Source organism: Euphorbia lathyris, chromosome 9 (genome assembly GCF_963576675.1).
Source record: "Euphorbia lathyris chromosome 9, ddEupLath1.1, whole genome shotgun sequence".
In the NCBI taxonomy this organism is placed as follows: Eukaryota; Viridiplantae; Streptophyta; class Magnoliopsida; order Malpighiales; family Euphorbiaceae; genus Euphorbia; species Euphorbia lathyris.
In genome coordinates this window covers 28,577,857-28,599,638 of record NC_088918.1, presented here as the reverse complement: position 1 = coordinate 28,599,638, position 21,782 = coordinate 28,577,857, and the positions used below count along the sequence as shown (strand labels likewise).

Here is a 21,782-nt window from a genome sequence, read left to right as displayed (position 1 = left end):
TCAATTAGCTAAACTCAAACTAAAAAAATGAGTGGATTTGAACATGTTTCGAATTAGAAAAATTAATCTAACTTCAATTAAAACTAAAAATTGAGTTCATAAAAAGCCGAAAATCTAAATTTTAGTTAGAGTTAACAATCAAAACGATAACACCTAGGAACATATACTAAAAAAGAATGCAAATATACAAAATCTTAATTTTAGTCATTTTGAAAAATAAATAAATAAAAAAGAAAACATGGATAAGGTAGCGAGATGTATGGAATCTGGATAACGACAGAAATGAAATTTTATCTCTGAAAGATGAAACTATAACAACAATTGTTTAATAAAAATAAAACAACAGCACAATTGAGAAAGCCAAAAATTGAGTTCATATAAAGCCGAAAATTTAAATTTTAGTTAAGAGTTAGCAATCGAAACGATAACACCTAGCAACATATACTAAAAAAGAATACAAATTTACAAAATCTTTATTTTAGTCATTTTGAAAAAAAAGACAAATAAAAAAGAAAACATGGATAAGGTAGTGAGAGGTATGGAACCTGGGTAGCGACAGAAATGGAATTTCATCTCTGAAAAATGAAACTATAACAACTATTGTTTAATAAAAAGAAAATAACAACACAATTGAGAACAAAAATAACTACAACATATGAAAAAAAAATCGAATAATTACCTTGAGAAATATAAGAATTTCTTGTAATTTTTGACACTTTTGTGTTTTCCGGTTTTAGTTGTTCATGCATCTTCTATTTCTGGCGGATTTCTTCAATTGAAGCTATCAGTTTGGAAAAAAAATACAAATAAAAAAGAAAACATGGATAAGATAGCGAGAGGTATAGGTAACAACAGAAATGAATCTGAAAGATCAACATATGAAAAAAAAATCGAATATTTACCTTCAGAAATATAATACTATCTATCGTGACCAATGAATATAATGGTGGAATACTATCTATCATGCTTTATATATAAGTTTATTTGTGACTTTTGGATTTCCTTTGCTTTGTGTTTTTTCATCTTCCCGTAACTCTTGCTTTCTTTTATTATTTTAATTAATAGGCTAATAATTATTTAATATATTATAAATATAAATTTGTTATTTTTAATTAATTAAATATTTTTAATCTGATTTTTTACTATGTTGACAACTCATCAAAAAGACCTCTAAAACACTTCTTCTCATTTCTCTCTGCTTCCGTAATTATATATAGTATAGATTATCCTTTTTCCCCATGTATGATATTTGGATGTTATGGAGATGTAGATGAACAGTCATGTCATTACTCATCTTTAATTGCTATCAATTCTCCATTAATCTCAGCATTTATCCTTGAAACCCTCAGAGTTGAGGTATTCGAACAGTCAAGTCTTTATTCCGCTTTAATGACTATTAATTGCCATTTAATTGTATTTATTCCCATTCATGGATGGTAATAAAGGCGCCTTTTGGTATTCTTGGATCCGTCAAGGCGTATGTACGCTCTCCTTGAGAACAATGGCAGGTCTCCGTTACTCGCTCTCATCGGGCGTATCTCGTTATGGCGTATCTCGCCATGGTCCACGTGGTGTGGCATAATGCTAGAAACTCCTTCCCTTTCCTCATTATTTGCATATTCACCCCTGCATTAATCCTGTATTAATTATCATTAATTCCACATTAATCATGCATAAATATCTCTTTTAGAAGGAATAATGGTTTGTCATTATCTCTATTAATTTTCCCTTATTCCTTATTCAAGAATAATTTGGGTTGTTATCAGAAGCCCCCCCTAAAGGTATAAAAAGATCTTTAGGGTTGTTTAAATGGTGTTTCATTTTTCTATCTTGGAGGAAAGTGGACCCGCCCTAGATGGGGGATCACATATGGATATGATACGCTTTTAGGGGATTTTGCGTTTTCGTGGATAGGTGGCCAACCGTATCCATTGTTAGCCTCTAGGGGCTTCTTGAGAGTTATATTTCCTTTAGAAAGGAATAACCTGCCCTTTATGGGACCATTTGTTCCTACCGCATAGGATTATGATTCGCCTTAGGGACTTCTTTTCTTCAGTTCTGCCATATTGAAGAGAATGACCCGCCTTTAGGGATCAGTAAGAATGATCAGCCATTTAGGGACTTTTGTGCATTTTGTGCGGGGTTTTGACACTCTAGGCATTTGCTTTTTTAGCCTTTACTCATTTTCCAAAGTGTTTTACTTTGCATTTGTGAAGGCGATACTTCGTTATTTCTATGATAAAGATGAGGATTCATTACTTCGATGAAGATGAGGCTTCATTGTTTGGATGAAGACGAAGCTTCATTATTTGGAGATGAAGACGAGGCTTCATTATTTGGATGAAGACGATGCTTCATTATTTGGAGATGAAGACGAGGCTTCATTATTTGGAGATGAAGACGAGGCTTCATTATTTGGATGAAGACGAGGCTTCATTATTTGGAGATGAAGACGAGGCTTCATTATTTGGATGGAGACGAGGCTTCATTATTTGGATGAAGACGAGGCTTCATTATTTGGATGAACCCTTTTCTTTCTAGAACTATTTTTACTAATGCATTATATCTTTTAGCAAGTAACTTTTTAGAATCTGGTTTAGGATTTCTCCGATTGTTTAGGGTAGGTGGCCAGCCGTACCCCAATGTGTGAACCTTTGTGAAGGTTAGAAGCTTTTATTCCTGGTGAGGAAGTTAAGCTGCCTTAGGCGATCGATTTGCTTCCTATCTTTGAGGTGAATCGATCCGCCGCTAGGTCTTGAAACTCTTCTTTGGGAAGAGTACTTGAGAGTGTAAAGATCTCACGTCTGAGAAATGTTTTAACTCTGTCTCTGACGGTGATCAATCCTTTCCTATCTTTGAGGTAGATTGATCCGCCGCTGAGATTATTGTTCTCCTATCTTTGAGGAGAAAGTTTAGGGTGTAATTTTCTCATGTTTGAGATAATTTTAACCTGCTTTTGATGGTGACCAATATTTTTCCTGTCTTTGAGAAGAGAGTTGAGCTCATTTGAAAGCTCTTGAGGGTCTGTGTTTCTTATCTTTGTGGAAAGGGGATCCGCCCGCGATGGGGATCAATTGTCCTATCTTTGAGGTAATTGATCCGCCTGTGGAACTTTTCATTCGCCAGCCACTGGGCGTATATCACCTCTTTGATTACATCCGCCTTCTTCAGCTTTGCTATTTCTTCTTATACATAATTTGGAAAGATATAGAACAAAACTAGGCAAATGAATATAAGAAGTATGGCAAGAAAGAATAAATTATAAAATATAGGATACTATAACAGTTTAATGCACATATAAGAATACGTAAAAATACTGATTTTTAGGCCTATGGTTCCGTCTTTTCTGAGCAACTAGAACCGCATCCTCAATGATGTTTAACTTATGAGTAATCACATCTGGGCTTACTCTTGTGGGGATCTCATTCTCCTATGCAAATAGGCTTTCAGACTCAATGAGAACTTTCATAACATCCTCCTTGATCTCAGGTTTTAATCCTTTGGCAATCCGCACCCGCTTTCCATCAGCAATAAGGAGTGTTTATGTGTCGCCCAAAGCTGTAGTGACAAGTTCATCTTCCTCACCTTCGTCATCTTAGAATTGTGGGCGGATCGATAGCGACGCCGAGTAGGTCTCTTGAACCACCTTTTGGTTCCCGCTAATCATTATTCCTCTTTTGCTGGTGGGAATGTACATTGCCAGATGGTGGATGGAAATTAGGGCTGCAACCTCTGAGATGAACAACCACCCAAGAATGATGTTATAAGCTAATTGTACATTCATAATAGAGAACTCCAGATCACCAATCCACGCTTAATCATCTTCTGCCAGATTGTATTCCACAGTTACCTGGTCTTTGGTCCAGATAGTGTGACCTGTCACTCCCATGATGTCAACAATGGTTATTTCAATTTGGAGCGGATCAACCTTTAGTTTGGCGAATGCACCTATGGTGATGACATTGCAAGAACTGCCCGTGTCTACCATTACTCGCTTCATTTCATCTCCCATCCTTCAATTGTCAACGCATCTGTATGTGGAGAGATTACTGGACCTGTTTCTGCAAAAGGGGCAATTGAGGGATGTTTTATCCAGAACGGATATTTTTGCTTTTTCCACGGGTGGCTGATACACTAGTCCATCTGCTATGACATTAATGACACTTTTGAATTTCTTTTTGGGATCTGTCTTCTGCTTGTCGTCTTGTTATTTGTTATTCTGGACAAAGCTATCTAGTTTGCCAGCTCCCAGCAAGCTTCAGTATGGTGGCCAACCTGTAGTACGCTTTGGCGTTTCTTCCAACGGTTACATGCTCCCCTCCTTTGGGTTCGGGATATGTAATGTCCCGTTTATATTGACTCTTCTCCTTTATATTGTGGCAAGTTGGAAACTTTAAACATTTTGTCCGCCTCGTACCTCAAGATCCGTGCTGTGAATGGCGAATTCCTGTTAACTGGATGGCGTATCTTTCTGCATTGTTCTCTTGTCTATCTAGAGCGGCATGCACTCGCCTTTCAATCTTATCATCCATGTGTTCAATGTGGAATTATGATGGTGAAGCCGGCTCTTGATCTTGATCTCGATCATATTGAGGTTATGCTTGGAGCTATGGTTTAACGCGGATGGATGTTATCACAACCGTGGGAGCCATTTTATCTAGCTTCGAATATCTTATCTCCGCATCCTTCAACATTTTGCTAACATAATAGATGGAGAACTGCTGACCTTCTTCTTCTTGAATAACCACGGTGCACATAGCTTTATCCATGACAGATTGATACAAATGTAGGTCCCCCCTTCAGATTGGTCTGCTCATCAAGGGTGGTTCTGCTAGGAATTGTTTTATACCTTGATATGCTTGTTGACAATCTTTATAGTATGATGATCCGCCCGTTCAACCTCTGGATCTTTCTCACCCATAGTGGGGCTTTCATTTAGGCGCTCTTTTAACCTTTTTCCTCGCATGGCTTTTATTTAGGCGCTCTTTTCACCTTTTTCCTCGTAGGGCTTTTTACTTTATCTGGATTTGCTCTAACTCCTTTTTTGCTAATGACATAGTCAAGGAATTTTTCTGAAGTGACTCTGAATATACACTTCTCTGGATTGAGCTTTATTTTTCATGCTACTGTTTGGCACTGGTTGCATTATTAGCAATTCCCTTGTACCTGTGGGTTAGCACTAAAAGAACTCCAGAAGTGGGGCATACCCTGTCCATTATTAAAAGATTGTGGTAAGGTATAAAAGCTATATTCACTTACCTTGGGGATCAGTGGCTTGATCCAAGGAACATACTTCATAGCAAAAGACTGTTTGCATTGGCCTTGTTGGCAAATATCATGTATAATGTAATGTCTCTTTATGGAATTTTTAGTTCATCTTGGAATCAACTTAATAATTCCTTCACCTTGGTCCCTGACTCTAGAATGAACTTAGTCAAAGGATAAAACCGAGTAAATATTATATGTCAAACAAATTCATAATAGAATTTTAATCGTGCTTGTGTTAATAATACCACATATAACGGTTATAACCATACAGATTACTGCCGAACATAAATATCGCAATGAATTTTTAATAATGCATACCATAATGACAATGGTTAAAAAAATGCCTTTTTGTATTTCAATGCATATTAATATCCAAGATGGCATATTTATTTTAAACATCATTAAAGTTATGACATTCTGTATTGAGAATAAACTGTAAGCACAAAAGTAGAGAATCAGTAAGTGTACCTCAATAGCTTGGGATGCAAGCTATTTATAGTCATGTAGTTGTAACCCTCGGTAACTAGAAAGTCTCCATTAATGCTCCATTAATGGCGGTTACTGATCTTATTCAAGTATGACTGTTAGCACATTAATGAGTTATTAGTTGCCTTTATTGGGAATCGGCTCTGCCGTTGAGTTGGCGTATCGAGGTATGATGGCGGGTCTCCCAAGGCGTTTGACTCTTTGTGGCGTGTTGGAGAATCTATAGATCCGCCACCTATGAGTCTTGCTTTATACGCCATCTAGAGATTCGCCAGTGGATCCTTATCCATAAGAGTATTGATGGCGGATCCTTCATTCTTTGTCTAATTATCCTTTTTCCCCATGTATGATATTTGGATGTTATGGAGATGTAGATGAACAGTCATGTCATTACTCATCTTTAATTGCTATCAATTCTCCATTAATCTCAGCATTTATCCTTGAAACCCTCAGAGTTGAGGTATTCGAACAGTCAAGTCTTTATTCCGCTTTAATGACTATTAATTGCCATTTAATTGTATTTATTCCCATTCATGGATGGTAATAAAGGCGCCTTTTGGTATTCTTAGATCCGTCAAGGCGTATGTACGCTCTCCTTGAGAACAATGGCAGGTCTCCGTTACTCGCTCTCATCGGGCGTATCTCGTTATGGCGTATCTCGCCATGGTCCACGTGGTGTGGCATAATGCTAGAAACTCCTTCCCTTTCCTCATTATTTGCATATTCACCCTTGCATTAATCCTGCATTAATTATCATTAATTCCACATTAATCATGCATAAATATCTCTTTTAGAAGGAATAATGGTTTGTCATTATCTCTATTAATTTTCCCTTATTCCTTATTCAAGAATAATTTGGGTTGTTATCATATCTAAATTATTATCCCAACTTAATTAAATATTCTAGTGGGATTAGGATTATATTTATTAAATATAATTATATTGGATATAGATAATATTGATAAATACTTTTATTATCTAATTAGAAAACCTAATATGATTAGAAATCTAATTACTAAACCTAATGAGATTAGGATTAAAAAAATAAAAGACTATAAATACACCCCTTGGGCTAGGGATTTTCTGCCAACACAAATAGAGAGATAGGAAATTCTTCTCGTCCCTCATTCGACAAATTATCTCTTCTGTTCCATTCGTTTATTAGTTCGTGTTAATACCGTTAGAGACAATCTACACTTGGTTGCTATTTTGGTTGATTACTAAGGTTTTAGTTTTGTTTTTGTTTGTGTTCATGATTGACATGATATCCACGTAGACACTTTGTTTGCAACAGTAGGTAGTTCGTCAACCAAGGTACATATGTTTAATCATTCTTTATGTGAAGTAACGATTAAGGGATCTTGGGAAAAAGGAAATAGATAAAAATAGATAAAATTTTGTATTTCCGCTGCAACTAGGCTTGTCTAATTTCCCTTCAGTATTTTGGTACCCGCGTTCTAATAAAACACCGCGACATAGAAGAAAAGTTCACTGGTACTTATTGGGCCAAACAAGATGATGGTGATGCTGTGTTGATGGCCATGATGTATTTCATACATGGAAATATTACGGAACATGAGCCCAAACAAAATGTGAGTAAGTAAATCATGGAGCTTACTGATTTTCCAGAGTTGTTCCACAAGTTTCCATGGGGTGTGGTGGCATTTGATGAGATCTTGAGGACTTTAAATGGTGCTTTAGGTAAGAGAGCTAATAGTTTCAAGGAGATGGTTGAGGGGAAAAGGAAGAAATGCATTCCATATCAACTATATGGTTTTACTCAAGCATTCCAGGTATGAAATTTTTGTATATCTATATCTATCTATGTATACTTGTTGCTTATACAATGAATTTGAAAGTTTCTATATCTGATCGTGCTTGCTTGACATGTTTGGATTTTGGAGGTATGGAGTGCAACTAATATCATTTACACAAGAATCAGAAGTGATAACCCTATCATTCCATGTGTGCTTCAATGGAAACAGTTAAGGATCACACCATTGTCTGAAATACATTCATTGTTTGAGGTAAGTGGACAAGTTATATGAGTTGCATTATTTGGAAGGCTTTTTTCACTTATTACATTCAGAAATTGTTTTGTGTGGAGCTAGTCCTCCAGAAAATACAACCATTGAACCTGAAGACCGTGAGAAGGAATGTGCTTGGTATCAAGGTCTAATGGACCATCTGGAAGAGGGAGTAGAAGATGATGAAGAGGAAGAAGAGAAATATGAAGAGGAAGAAAAAGAAGATGATGTAGAGGAAGAAGAAGTTGAGGGAGAGGAGGAAGAAGAGGATGAAGTGAATGGGTTTGTAATCCGCCCAAGGGTGGATGCGAGAAGAGGAATTGTGGATGAAATCACGGTTCATGTGAAAAATATGTTCACCTCCCACCAAGAGTGGTGCAATGAGCATGAGTGACCAACTGAATGTTTTTGGGGGTCGGCTATCCTCGGTAGAGGTTGATGTTAAGAGCTTAAAGGGTAAAAACGATATGCGGAGAGACTTGATGAAATAGAGCTTTCACGTTTTATCTTATCTTTCACAATTTGTTCAAAAGGTTAGGAAGATGTTATACCTTTTAGAAAGAATAAAATATTTTTTCCATTGAATTATTTTCTAAACCAATTCACTAAATAATTTTAAAGAAAAAAATGTGGAGATGCAGGGGATCGAACCCTGTACCTCTCGCATGCAAAGCAAGCGCTCTACCATTTGAGCTACATCCCCATTTGTGAAGGCTAATGGTATTGGCTTATATAATACACCAATACAATATATTATCATATCAAAAACATTTTTCAAAAGCAATATGAAATTTAGATAAAATATATCCTCATGCTTTTTTACTTTCTCAGGCCTTTTAACTTTCATTTTTATACGCCACACAGGTGATAATGTTCATTGAATTTCCCGTGTCTATGAAGACCCTTCGAACCTTGTACTCTTCAAGCAAGATCTCAATAACCAAGGAATCATTATGTGTCTGTTGAGAGAACTTCCGAATGAGAACTCAAACCTTGATTAAACAATCTACTCTTGATCCTTGTGAACTCTTTTCCTCTTTACCGAACGATCCTCCTTCGGGCCACCAGAAATCACATTTATCACTCCTCTAGGGGCTCATTTAGCATGATGCTTATCTTTTGATTCTCTAGGCTTGATATCATTTTTGAGGAATTTCTCTAATTTTCCTATCTCAACCATCTTGTTGAGTTCGGCTGCTACCTGCCTATAGTCTTTAGTGTCATGTCCTTCATTTTTATGGAATTCACAGTATATGCCATCGTGTCTTCAGCTCGATGCTTTCAACTTTGGGGGATATTGGATGTCCTATCTGTTTGACTCCACCTACTAGAGAATTTCTTTTCAAGGAGCGTTTAGAGGAGCATAATTACGATCTGATTTATCCTTATATCTTTTATGCTCATCCCTGCTCCTGTCACTTTTGGACTACTTCGACTGATGAATCGAACTTAATCTCTCCTTTAATAATGGATTTAGCTTATGGTTATCCCATTTTACAAAATCGTGGGCTCTTCTCATCAAATCAGGAAACATCTTCATCCTTCGGGTTGTCAGCTCCTTCAAGAGATCCTTGTTTTGGCAATTACTTATCGTTTCCTCAACTGCCCCATCCACATGCAAATGATTAATCTGGATGGCCGTGCATTGGAATCTCTCCACGCACTGCTCCAACGAGTCATTTGGCTCCTGAACAAGATAATTTAATCCTTGCATCAGTTTACTCTCCAAGATGGAGGTGATAAAATGATCAACAAATTCTTTCGGTATTTGTTTAAAGGATCTGATGGATCCATGCAACAATTGGTCATACCAATACCCAACCGAATCTCTCAAGGTTGTTGAGAGCATCAATGGTCGTCATAGTTGAAGAGCCCTGAATCTTTTTTAATATAAAGAGTAGGGTCAGCCATACCATTATAGTCTTTGAGAAGGGGATATTTGAATCCTCTTACCGTAGGTTGACTCATGATTTCTGCACTAGGAGGAGTATCCACGTTAGTAGTCTCTGGCAGCCTTATTCTTTCATCCTTTATGGCATGACGAAGCTCATTTCTAATGAGATTATATACCTCCTTTTTCAAGGAACTTGTCTCATCCACCTTTTGTCTAGGCTTTGGCCTTTGATTTCTTTGATATGGAGATCTGGAAACCTCCGGCCTATTTCGGTTTGCTTCATAATGACGAAGCAAGGATTCAGTGGAATTATGATGAATGCCTCTATGTCTTTTTTGAGATCTAGAACTCTCAAGTTTCGAAAGTTTATTAAGAGGTGAAGGTGATCGATAACGCCTTCGATATTTAGGAGTAGCATGTTTTTCCTTCGATCTTCCCTAGATCACTTCAGGTTGAGATTCTTCCAAACATCCTCTTTTCTTTGGATAAGTCCGGACGTCATGATGTCCTGTAGAACAAGCCATAGATCCATGTCTATCCCCATACCTATTTGCCTCTCTTGCTTCCTTAAGCTCAATTCTCATTACCTCAATTTGAGTTGCATGGTCCACTCTGAGAATGTTCATGGACTCTTAGATGGAGCCAAGGATCCTAAATAAGCATCAATTCTCTTATTTAGAGCTGCAGAAATATGCAATGGTTCAAGTGGATTATTGCTAGAATCAATCAGGCCACGATTAGGTGCAGCCCAAGTGCTTGAAATGTCAGTAGTTTGCTAGAGAACTGCCTGAACCATAAAGCTACGTAGATGAGCCATTTGCACGAAAATCGTCCACGTTCATCACACCAATTGATGTCTTTAACAATGAATAACACTTTCTGATCAGTCTTCCGATGACCTGAATCAGTAACAAACAATCAGGGAGGGGCCAGAATCTGGCGTCTCCTCTTTGATGCTTAAGTCAGTAAGATACTTTGGGTAAAATACTAGCTTGAAAGCAGTTAATGAGAGAAATGAATAGTAAAAGTACATTGAGCTCGGTTTCCAAGGCTATTTATGGATTATTATAATCTACCTTATCATAACAAATTCAACTCATGAAAACTAGTTTTTATGGGTTATAATGGGTTATATGGGTTTAATGGTTTATGAATTCCATATTTGGTGGTTTATTATAAACAATCTAAGAACTCATGTAACTCACACAATCCATCTAAATTTCAACTAGTCAGAATCATCCAAAGAAAGAAATCGATGAGAGTGGAAGCGGTGGGAGGAGTGCCAAAATTCAAAGGAACGCATATGAGAGAGAAGAAACTTATAGAGATGATAGGGAAGAAAGTAATTGAAGAGAAAGAGGTGTGCAAGATGATTGCAAAATAACGTGGGATGAAGTGGAAGAGGTGAGCCAAGGCTGATTTCAAACTCAAGTTGGAGGTCCTCTGGAGTTTTTCTACCAAGAACATCTTGAAACTGATGAGTGTCGTGTTTATGAAGATTAGTTTAGAAGATCGTGATCTCGGCAATGAGGATCGTGAATTATGTGTGTTTTTTTTCACTTTCTAAATTGAAATCTCTGGATTTGAGATTAATAGGAAGAGTAGAAACTTTTGTGTTTAGTAATATATTAATTAAGTATTGTGAATCAAAGTTAATGTATGAATTGGGGTTCAAGATGAAGATTTGATGATCTGGTATATGGTTGAAGATGAAGGGTAAAATGGAAATTTTAGGGTTTAGAAGGGTGAATGGAGAGAGATAACAGGTTAAAAATAGAGTCAACGATTGAAAAAGGTTGGTCAACAGTCACAATGACCACTAGTATAACAAAGTGTAAAGTTCAATGACAATATCGTAAAGAAATGAAGTTCAGTAGCCACAATATTAAAATGGGTAAAGTTCAATGGCCATGGGTGTAATTTACCCTAAAAAATCATAAAACCATCGTAACACATCATAACTCAATTCATCTATTAAAAAATTCTTACATAAATTAAGTTAAAGTTATACTATAATCCATGTAAACCAAGTTTGAACACCCTTAATTACCGCTTAAGTATCTTTCTAACATTATTGATATTTTGGACTTTATTTATTAACAGCGTGAAAAACACGATTTTTTGAACACTCCTACTGGACTTTATTTACAAATTAATTAAATCACGATTTTTTTACTCGCCTATAATTATTTTAATTTCAGTAGTTTTGATACATATCGGTTTCGTCTGAAAGTTTTAATCATAAACTAACAAATATATTTCTTCTCTAGCTAAACTAGAAGGAGTGAATCCCGGGTTTTATGGACTAAATCCATAGGAAATAAGAATTCCCCATTATTGAAGGTGAAAACCTTAACAAGTTTCTTGAAGAAGATTTAATATTGATTGATAAAAAAGTTGAGGATTATAATAGAATAAGATGTATTTATATCATCTCAAAAACCTAATTGCCAAATTACATAAAGGGCAAATTACATAACTAATTAAAATATAAAGATAAGGGTAAATTGGGTTAATGGTAAAGGGGTGGCATGATTGTAAATAGGGAGTGGCATGGGTTGTAAATAATGAGTGGCAGGGTTGTAATTAAGAAGGAAGCTGGAGTAAGGAGCAAGTTCATTAAAATGAATCCACGCTCCGCGTAACCCTCAGCACGCCCCGCGTGGTTGTGTTCCTGGACTTGAAGACTCTCGTTGGTAGCCTTCACGCTCCGCGTCCCTGAGAGTACGTCCCGCGTATATGACCTCATGTAACTGGTTCTCTCTGAAGGCTCGATCCACGCTCCGCGCACTGAACAACACGCTCCGCGTGGAATGCCCGAGCGATCTCCCTTCCGCGTGGTTTTCTTCCTTTCTTCTTGGCTTCAGATTCACGCTGCGCGTGTTCTATCTTACGCCACGCGTATGAGTGCAAGATGCCCTCATCATACCTCTTTACTCGCTTGTTGCTCGTGCTTTGTTAATCCTCCAACTTCCTTCGTACGGACCCGATCCAAAAAAGAGATGCCCCGCATCATACACTCTCTCTTAAAAAGAACTTGACCCCAAGTTGCTTGCCACATATTGATGAGACGTGTTCGTTGTGAACGGACCCAAGCCCTCAAATCGAACCAAGTTGTTGTTCGAGATGAATTCAAGAAGTCCATTCCAAATATTGCCGGATTCACCTTCTCCTCACGAGCTTTTCCCTATATCTCAACAAGTGCCTCACCCTAGACCTCATCTTCAGTGGTACTCATCTCCCAATCTCCACAAATATTGAATGCTCTACCCACATCGAATGGTATGTCTTGGCGAAGCTTGTCAAACCACTTCTCAATAAATGCTTGGATGGTCTTCCAATGCCCCTTATTTCGTTGAACAGACCACCCATGGATCCTCTTGATCTACCCATCACGAACTTGAGGGATCAACACACTCTTCTTCCGCTCTTGGCCTACCTCGAATGGAATGTCCCGATGACACGTATCAACCCAACTAGGATCAATCCCATAAGCACTCTTCAAAACCTCAACATGGCCTTAAGTCGAATATGCCCGGACCTCAATATACCTCACGCCATCAACCCGGATGCTAGGCTCAACCTCCATTCGCCCATAGCCAACCTCAAATGACATGTCCCGGTGCCAAATGTCAACCCAAATTGGAGCGATCCCCTGAGTACTCTTCATAACCTTAACATAACTTTGAATTGAATAAGCTCGGACTTTGCTATCACTCATTCCACTAACCCGGCTACAATGCTCAATCTCTCCTTGCCCATGGCCCACATCAAACGGAATATCCTGGCGACATTTGTCAACCCATTTCATAGTGAACTCAAGCACACTTAGATTAGCTCCTCCCTCACCTTGGGTTAACAATCCCGAAACTTCAAGACTTTCCACTTTACAAACTTGGCCATTACTCCCCAAGTCTTGAATTTCTTCTACCTTCTCAACACCTCTCGGGCGGCTATCTCCATTCATCAAAGACTTCATAAACCCCACTCTCTTCACCACAAGATCGCTTCTCATTGACTCCTCATAGGGTTGATGCTTCCTCAACAAGCACAACATATACCCACACACATACATGTCAATAAAGCACCCAATAGTGAATTCCGAATTTACCAAGTCTTGACTTCCTTCCATCTTCTCTATATTCCCCGGGAAGCCATTCCCCTTCAATAAACAATCACCAAAACCCACAACAAGATCACCCTTCATGGTTCCATCATAGGGAAGGTCCTCCCTCAACATAAAGCTCACATTTCTCACAACAAGATCACCTCTCATGGTCTCATCATAAGGAAGGCTCTCCCTCAACATACACGCCCAAAATTCCAACATAAATATCTCAACAAAGCACACAAGAATAAGTTCAGATTTTACCAAATGAGTGACTCGATTCTTGTGCATGTGGCATGTGCTAGGCATCTCGGTGCTATCAATAGGCCTCATAAAGTAACCTTCCTCCTCCTCCTTAGAGCTCAACTCACCATATGTAGAGTTAGGTGCACTATCTCCCGGATCCCATGCTATGTCTCGTGGTAGCTTTCTCAAAAGTGGAAGCCCTTTAAGAAGCCCTTAAGGTGGCTCATTGGAAGGTACATACTTGTCACCTTCGGACATCGGCTCAACTTCCTCACTTCCAACTTCATTCTCCTCTTTGGATTTGACTTCATTAGGAGAGTGGCTAGCTAACTCATCCATGGAACCCAAGTCCAAATGACTCAATGTCTCATCCGTTCCACCAATGCACCCGTTCACACTCAACTCCCAAGTTGTACAATCTTCCAAAGTGGTCTCTGTTTTCTTACTAGGAGAACTCTTCAAAGGTGTAAGGACATATCGGATTCCGCCTTTGCGTATGGTGTAGGTGTTGCTTCTTCCCGCATGTGAGGCATCACAATCAAATTGCCATGGCCTACCAAGTAGCACATCACAAGCACCCATCTCCACAACATCACACATAGCTTCATCCCCATAAGCTCCAATAGTGAAAGGAACTTTACACCAATGAGTAACTTGAAGTTTTTCCACCTCATTGACCCAACCAAGGCGGTAAGGTCTAGGATGTGGCTCGGGAACCAACCCAAACTTACTCACGGCGGACCGACTAATGATATTCACTTGGCTTCCCTCGTCAATCACCATCTCACACTTCTTCCCAAGAACTAAGCATCGAGTTCTAAATAATCGACGACGTTGGCTAGGCTCCTCTTCACTAGGCATTGGTACTCTCGTTACCAAATACGCATTGTGCTCATTGCCGTCATCATAAACTTCATAGGTGTCTTCATCTTGGCTCCACTCAACACTTCCCGACTCATCCTCATCTTGGAACCGATTTTCTTCATCATCATAAGCATCTTCGTTTCGGTCCCATTCTACATTTTTGAACTCATCTTCATGACGGAACCGTCCTCCATCATACTCATAGATATCTTCATTGTAGTTCCGTTCAACATCCTCCAATTCATTATCACAATAGAATCTACCTTTATTATCTTCATAAGGAGCCCCGTGTCGATCCCACTCAACACACCGACGCCCACTCTCATCATAATAGACCCCATCTTCGTCTTCCTCATAAGCGGCCCCATATTGGTTCCACTCAATGCTTCGACGTTCATCCTCCCCATGGTAAACTCTACCATCTTCATCATAATCAAACTCATATGCACTATGACAAAGTTCACCATCCTCACATATTTCATCTTCGGAAGCGTGCTCTCTCTCTTCAACCTCGTCCTCGAATTCGCCTTCATAATAATCACACTCCTCATGTCTTACTAGCTCATTCTCGGATTGGTTCTCCTCTTCATCAATCTCCTCTTCTAACTCCTCTTCTTCATGGTTGTATTCAAATTCATTTCCATCTTTATCCACGATCCATCTTTTCCCACGACCTTTCGTTTCCTTCCACTTCTCTCTATAGTTCAAGCCGGCTAAACCATTGGAATAGCTACCCGACCCAAACGACATGTTACACCCAACTATAGTTGAACCACCAACATCTCTCCCATCTCCATAACCATCAATCTCCACACATAAACTAGTTTCATCATGCTCCTTAAAGAGATTAATAAGCCCAAACTCCTTCTCCCCCTCTTCAAGACAAATATCCTCAATGTCCTTAAGCATACATATGTGGCTATGCCTAAGGGGCATTTCATCAAACACTTGGGGAGCATCACTTGCTACATTGTTTTTCCCAATATCCTCACCTACCAACACTCCTTCCTCTTCATCCACACATAAATCCACATTCTCATTCACAACATCATTATCAAATAACACACAATGAGAATCTAATCCACACACAACATCACAAACAACCAAATCCTCCATAGCAATAGGACTATCCACAACTTCAATATGAGAAATTGGAAGTTTAGGATTTACCTCTTCAATGTGTAAAGGAGAAAAGATTGGTGATGGATCTTTAGGAGGAACTTCTATGGTGGGTTGGGAATCATTTCGGTATCCTTGCTTGCGACTCTCCAAAGATGCCAAACAAACTTCCTCGTTAGCTCGTTTATCACCCGAAAATCCTCCTTATAACTCGCGTGATACCTTCTCACGATAGATTTTCCAATCCCTTGTTGGTGGGTTCTTCGGATCTTTGAGATGAACTTGGTTGAACCATAGTCGAAAGAAGTCTCCGTTAACGAAAACGATCGGCTCTGATACCAACTGATACAGATCAGTTTCGTCTGAAAGTTTTAATTGTAAACTAACAAAGATATTTATTCTCTAGCTAAACTAGAAGGAGTGAATCTCGAGTTTTATGGACTAAATCCATAGGAAATAAGAATTCTCCATTGTTGAAGGTGAAAACCTTAACAAACTTCTTGAAGAAGATTTAATATTGATTGATAAAAAGTTGAGGATTACAATAGAAAGAGATGTATTTATATCATCTCAAAAACCTAATTGCCAAATTACATAAAGGGCAAATTACATAACTAATTAAAATATAAAGATAAGGGTAAATTGGGTTAATGGTAAAAGGGTAGCATGATTGTAAATAGGGAGTGGGATGGGTTGTAAATGATGAGTGGCATGGTTGTAATTAAGAAGGAAGCTCGAATAAGGAGCAAGTTCTTTAAAATGAATCCACGCTCCGCGTAACCCTCAGCACGCCCAGCGTGGTTGTGTTCCTGGACTTGAAGACTCTCGCTGATGGCCTTCACGCTCCGCGTCCCTGAGAGTACGCCTCGCGTATATGACCTCATGTAACTGGTTCTCTCTGAAGGCTCGATCCACGCTCCGCGCACTGAACAACACGCTCCGCGTGGAATGCCCGAGTGATCTCCCTTCCGCGTGGTTTTCTTCCTTTCTTCTTGGCTTCGGATTCACGTTGCGCGTGTTCTATCTTACGCCCCGCGTATGAGTGCAAGATGCCCTCATCATACCTCTTTACTCGCTTGTTGCTCGTGCTTTGTTCTTCCTCCGACTTCCTTCGTATGGACCCGGTCCCAGAAGGAGATGCCCCGTATCAAGTTTATTTCCTCAATTTGTTTTGTAAGTCTTGAATTGGAAAGTGGAAAGTTTTGAGGAAGCATTTTGTTACGCCAACATCACATAAGAAAAGTTGTTCTACAGTTAATAATATTGTACGATTTTGTTAGAATAGAGTCACCACTGTTTGCTTTATTATCATGCCTATAGTGACAACGATGCGTAAAGAAAGACCATGTTGCTTATAATATTTCTTTTTTAAATTAATTAATTAATTTTTTTTATCAAGTTTGCCTTTTATATATATATATATATATATATATATATATATATATATATATATATATAACAATAAAATTATACTGTATCTTAATATAAATGATGTTATATAGTATTAACTTTGATTTATGATAACCATATTAATTAATAAAACTCCAACATATAATAATATAAATCAGTGTTATACACACTTCAAATCCACAATACATTTATATATAATTATATCTTAAATTAATATAAATATTATGTTTACTTTTTCAAAAACAAAATAAAATAAGTATAGCCTTTACCTAAATATTAGTATTATATACACTCTCATGGGTTTGATCTCCGCTCTCATATATAGTTATCACTATAATCAACACCAGTGGCGGAGCCAGGATTTGAGGCTTGGGGGGGCTAATTTTAGTTGTATAGTTTGCGGTAATTTTTTAAAGTCTAGCCCGTTAGGGCTGGACAAATTTTTTTTAGCCTATAGCATGATAAAACTGCTTCATTTTGGCCAAAGTATAAAGTCGTAAACTTATTTAATTTTCTATATGTCCAATGTTGATTTCTAAACAAAAAGACCTAGATTTTCATCATTTTGGTGTGTTGAATACTAAAAAAATTAAAAGTATTAGGCCTAAAAGAAGTAGAAATATTTAATGTTTTATAAATCCAACATTAATTGCTTAAAAATTATATTTGAAAAAAAAAAGTTTAAAAGAGTTGTAGGGAAAAAATCGATTAGATAAATAATAGCAAAAGAATGAGGTTGAAGGGGTTTGATCTCCGCTCTCATATATAGTTATCACTATAATCAACACCAGTGGCGGAGCCAGGGTTTGAGGCTTGGGGGGCTAATTTTAGTTGTATAGTTTGCGGTAATTTTTTAAAGTCTAGCCCGTTAGGGCTGGACAAATTTTTTTTAGCCTATAGCATGATAAAACTGCTTCATTTTGGCCAAAGTATAAAGTCGTAAACTTATTTAATTTTCTATATGTCCAATGTTGATTTCCTAAACAAAAAGACCTAAATTTTTATCGTTTTGGTGTATTGAATACTAAAAAATTAAAAGTATTAGGCCTAAAAGAAGTAGAAATATTTAATATTTTATAAATCCAATATTAATTGTTTAAAAATTATATTTGAAAAAAAAAAGTTTAAAAGAGTCGTATGGAAAAAATCAATTAGATAACTAATAGCAGGTTGAAGGGGTCTAAACTTATAACCTTTTATAACAAAACAAGCTCTTTAACCAACCCAATCATCTCAATATGTTGATATAATACTATAAACATGCATTAATATACTATAATTAGAGGAACTATCAACTACCGAACAAATTTTTCTCAAGGGTGGAGCCGACGGTCGGGGGGCCGAAGCCCCCAAGCCCAGTGCTGGCTCCACCCCTGATCAACACTTAAATCCTTTAATGGGATTTCATAATGCGATGAGTAATTAATTTGGATGTGATATAAATTTAAAATTACCTCCCATAAAAAAAAAATAAAATAAAATAAAAACTTTCTCTAGTACTGCAACTAAATAATTGACTGGCCCAATTGATATGAAAATACTTGGTAGCTAGCTAGTAGACCCACTTTATACATTAACATTAATCAATCATAAATGTCAAATTCCCCAAATAATATCCTTTTATCACCATTATTTCAATTCAATTATTTTACAATTAAATTTTTGTTTCTAAAAGGATTAAAGTAAAAATTATTACTTTCTTTTGAAAAACATGTTAATTTGAAAGAAATTATAGATCACATAAAAGTTATAACTGAACTCATTTTTTTACTAATGATTTATTAAAAAAAATTAGTATATCATTTTTCCAAAAAATTTGGTTGGCTCTCTTCCTTTTAACCCGTTAACTTGCTTAAAATATTCTAATAGCCCCTCAATCTGCTTAAAATATGTAGTCAATTAATCACTCGATTACAACGAAATAAACTGGATGCAAAAGTGTGTTGCACGTGTTTTGGAATGTTATTACAATAAAACCTCTATATAGTAATACTTTATATAGAAATAACTTATATTTTGTTATAAAAAAAACTCGGTCCCAACTTGGTAATAACCTCTATTACCCAACTCTATTTAGTAATAATCTCCCAATTATTATACAAATAGCCCGATCTCAATTGTATTCCTTTTTTTTTAATCACCAAGTATATTCCTATATAGAGGTTTTACTGTACATAATTCACATAATAGATTAAAACATATTTAAAAAAAAAGTTTTTACTTGTTCAATTGTAAAATGTGTCCTCTCTCATATTAGAATCCAATATTCCGACCTTAATCATTTCACTTTTTCAAAGTCCGTGTAATACATCTTTTCTATGCAGCTTACTACTTTACAATAAAGTGACTAATTGACTATATTTTGAGCAACTTAATAAACTATCATGACACTTTTAAGCCATTTATTGTATCTACTAAGAATGTGATTTCTAATTAAGATAAGGGCAATGTTTGACAAATAGTTGTTAGTAGCTGTTATCTTATTATCTTTTTGGCTAGCTGATTTGACTATCTGATTGTGTAAACTTGTTTGAAAAAAATTAGCTGATTGCTAGTAACTGTCGATAAATAAGGACATGATAAATCATTTAATTAGAGTTAAAGGATAGTAATTAAGGGTAAAAATGTCATTCAAAAAAAGATAGAGCAATAAGTTAATTGAAAAAGCTTCTGAAACTAGCTTTTTGAATCTAGTAAACTCTTTCAAACATCTATTTACTGAACACTACTATTAGAGGTTTGACTAGTCAAAACCTATAAAGTGACTCAAACATCTAATTTTTTTCCGAAAAAACTCTTTACCAAACCGGGTCAAAATTGTAATTGGGTCCTAATTATATTGAAATTATGTAGGAATCCAATAATTAATATGAGAATGCACAATCTAATGCGGATAAAGAGGAAAGTGAGATAGAAAAGTTTTATTCATATGAAATTAATAAATGGTTAGAAGCTAGCTAGGTGCTTTCTTGTTGATGCTTTTGAACATTGTAAAGAAGAAGGAACATGTGAGACATCATTTCAACCTTGAATAAAGTTTTTGTATTTGACTAATTTATAGACCTAGCTATCACTTCACTATAGAAGAAAAAGAGGTAATGTACTCAATCAACACTATCTAAATGGCCATTATCTAAGGTTATAGGTAAGCTATAAAAATATGTATATACCTTACATTTAACCCTATGCTTGTGATTCAAGAATTATTTTACATTATCTAATGCATATCCTTGTGATTCAAGAATACTTTTACATTTAACCCTGTACTCATCGGGAATAGCAAATTTAGCCTTCACGTAATAAAAAATGCAATTTTATCACTTCACAAACCGGACGAAGATAATTCTGTCTCTAAACTTAGATTTCGATTGCACAAACAATCAAGCGGAATACGAAGCTCTGAATATCGGGCTTCAAACTCTAATTGATTTAGGAGTAAAAGAAGCTGAAGTTTTTGGAGATTGATTATGATCCAACACTTCACCGGAGAATACAAATGCACGAGCTTATCTTTGATACCATGCTTCACGTTCGCAGTTCAATTCTCGGAGGAATTCGATGATATTGATCTTAAATACATTCCTATGAGTAAGAATTAGGAAGCAGACGAGTTAGCTCAAATTGCATCGAAAATGAGAATTCTGAAGGAGGCGATGTACAAAATGATTTTGGTCAAACAATGAGGCCATCCATCCATCTCGAAAAGAAAAATCAACCTCGAGTCATTTGATATTGACGTTAATGTGGCTCATGGTTGGAGAAAGCCATTCATCGACTACCTCAATGATCCGTCGAAAAAAGTAAAATATTCTTTAAGCATTCAAGCTAGGAATTACATGTTCTTGGTGGGGGATTTGTACCAAAATGGCTACGATAGTATGTTATTGAAATGTCTTGGTTTCTCTAAAGCCATGGAAGTCATGAAACAAGTCCATAAAGGTGTTTGTGGTGTGCACCAGTTAGGGAGGAGAATGAGGTGGCTTATCAATCGTCACGGTTATTTTTGGCCTACTGTTTTCGAGATTACATCACTTATGCGAAATGATGCAAGAAATACCAAATATATGGTCAAATTCAATGTGTACCGTTAGAAGAATTACATTCGGTTGCAAAACCTTGGCGATTTTTTAGGTTGGGGATTGACCTAATTGGAAAAATATTTCTAGCTTCGTCAAAAGGTCATTGTTTCATCATTGGCGCTACCGATTACTTTTCTAAGTGGGTTGAAATCGCGCTAATGAAAAAGGTCGAGCAACGAGATGTGATCCGTTTCATCAAGGAAAATTGAATTCACTGTTTCAGCATTCTAGAGTCCATCACCACTGACTAAGGAACCATGTTCACCGACGATGACATGAAG

At 36.9% G+C, this 21,782-nt stretch overlaps 1 non-coding gene across 1 annotated transcript; it reads right to left on the bottom strand.

Moving 5' to 3' along the window:
* Window positions 1–8,411: 8,411 nt before the first annotated feature.
* On the bottom strand, window positions 8,412–8,484 carry TRNAA-UGC (transfer RNA alanine (anticodon UGC)). The gene has a single exon. It is a non-coding gene; the product is annotated as a tRNA-Ala (tRNA).
* Window positions 8,485–21,782: the final 13,298 nt, after the last annotated feature.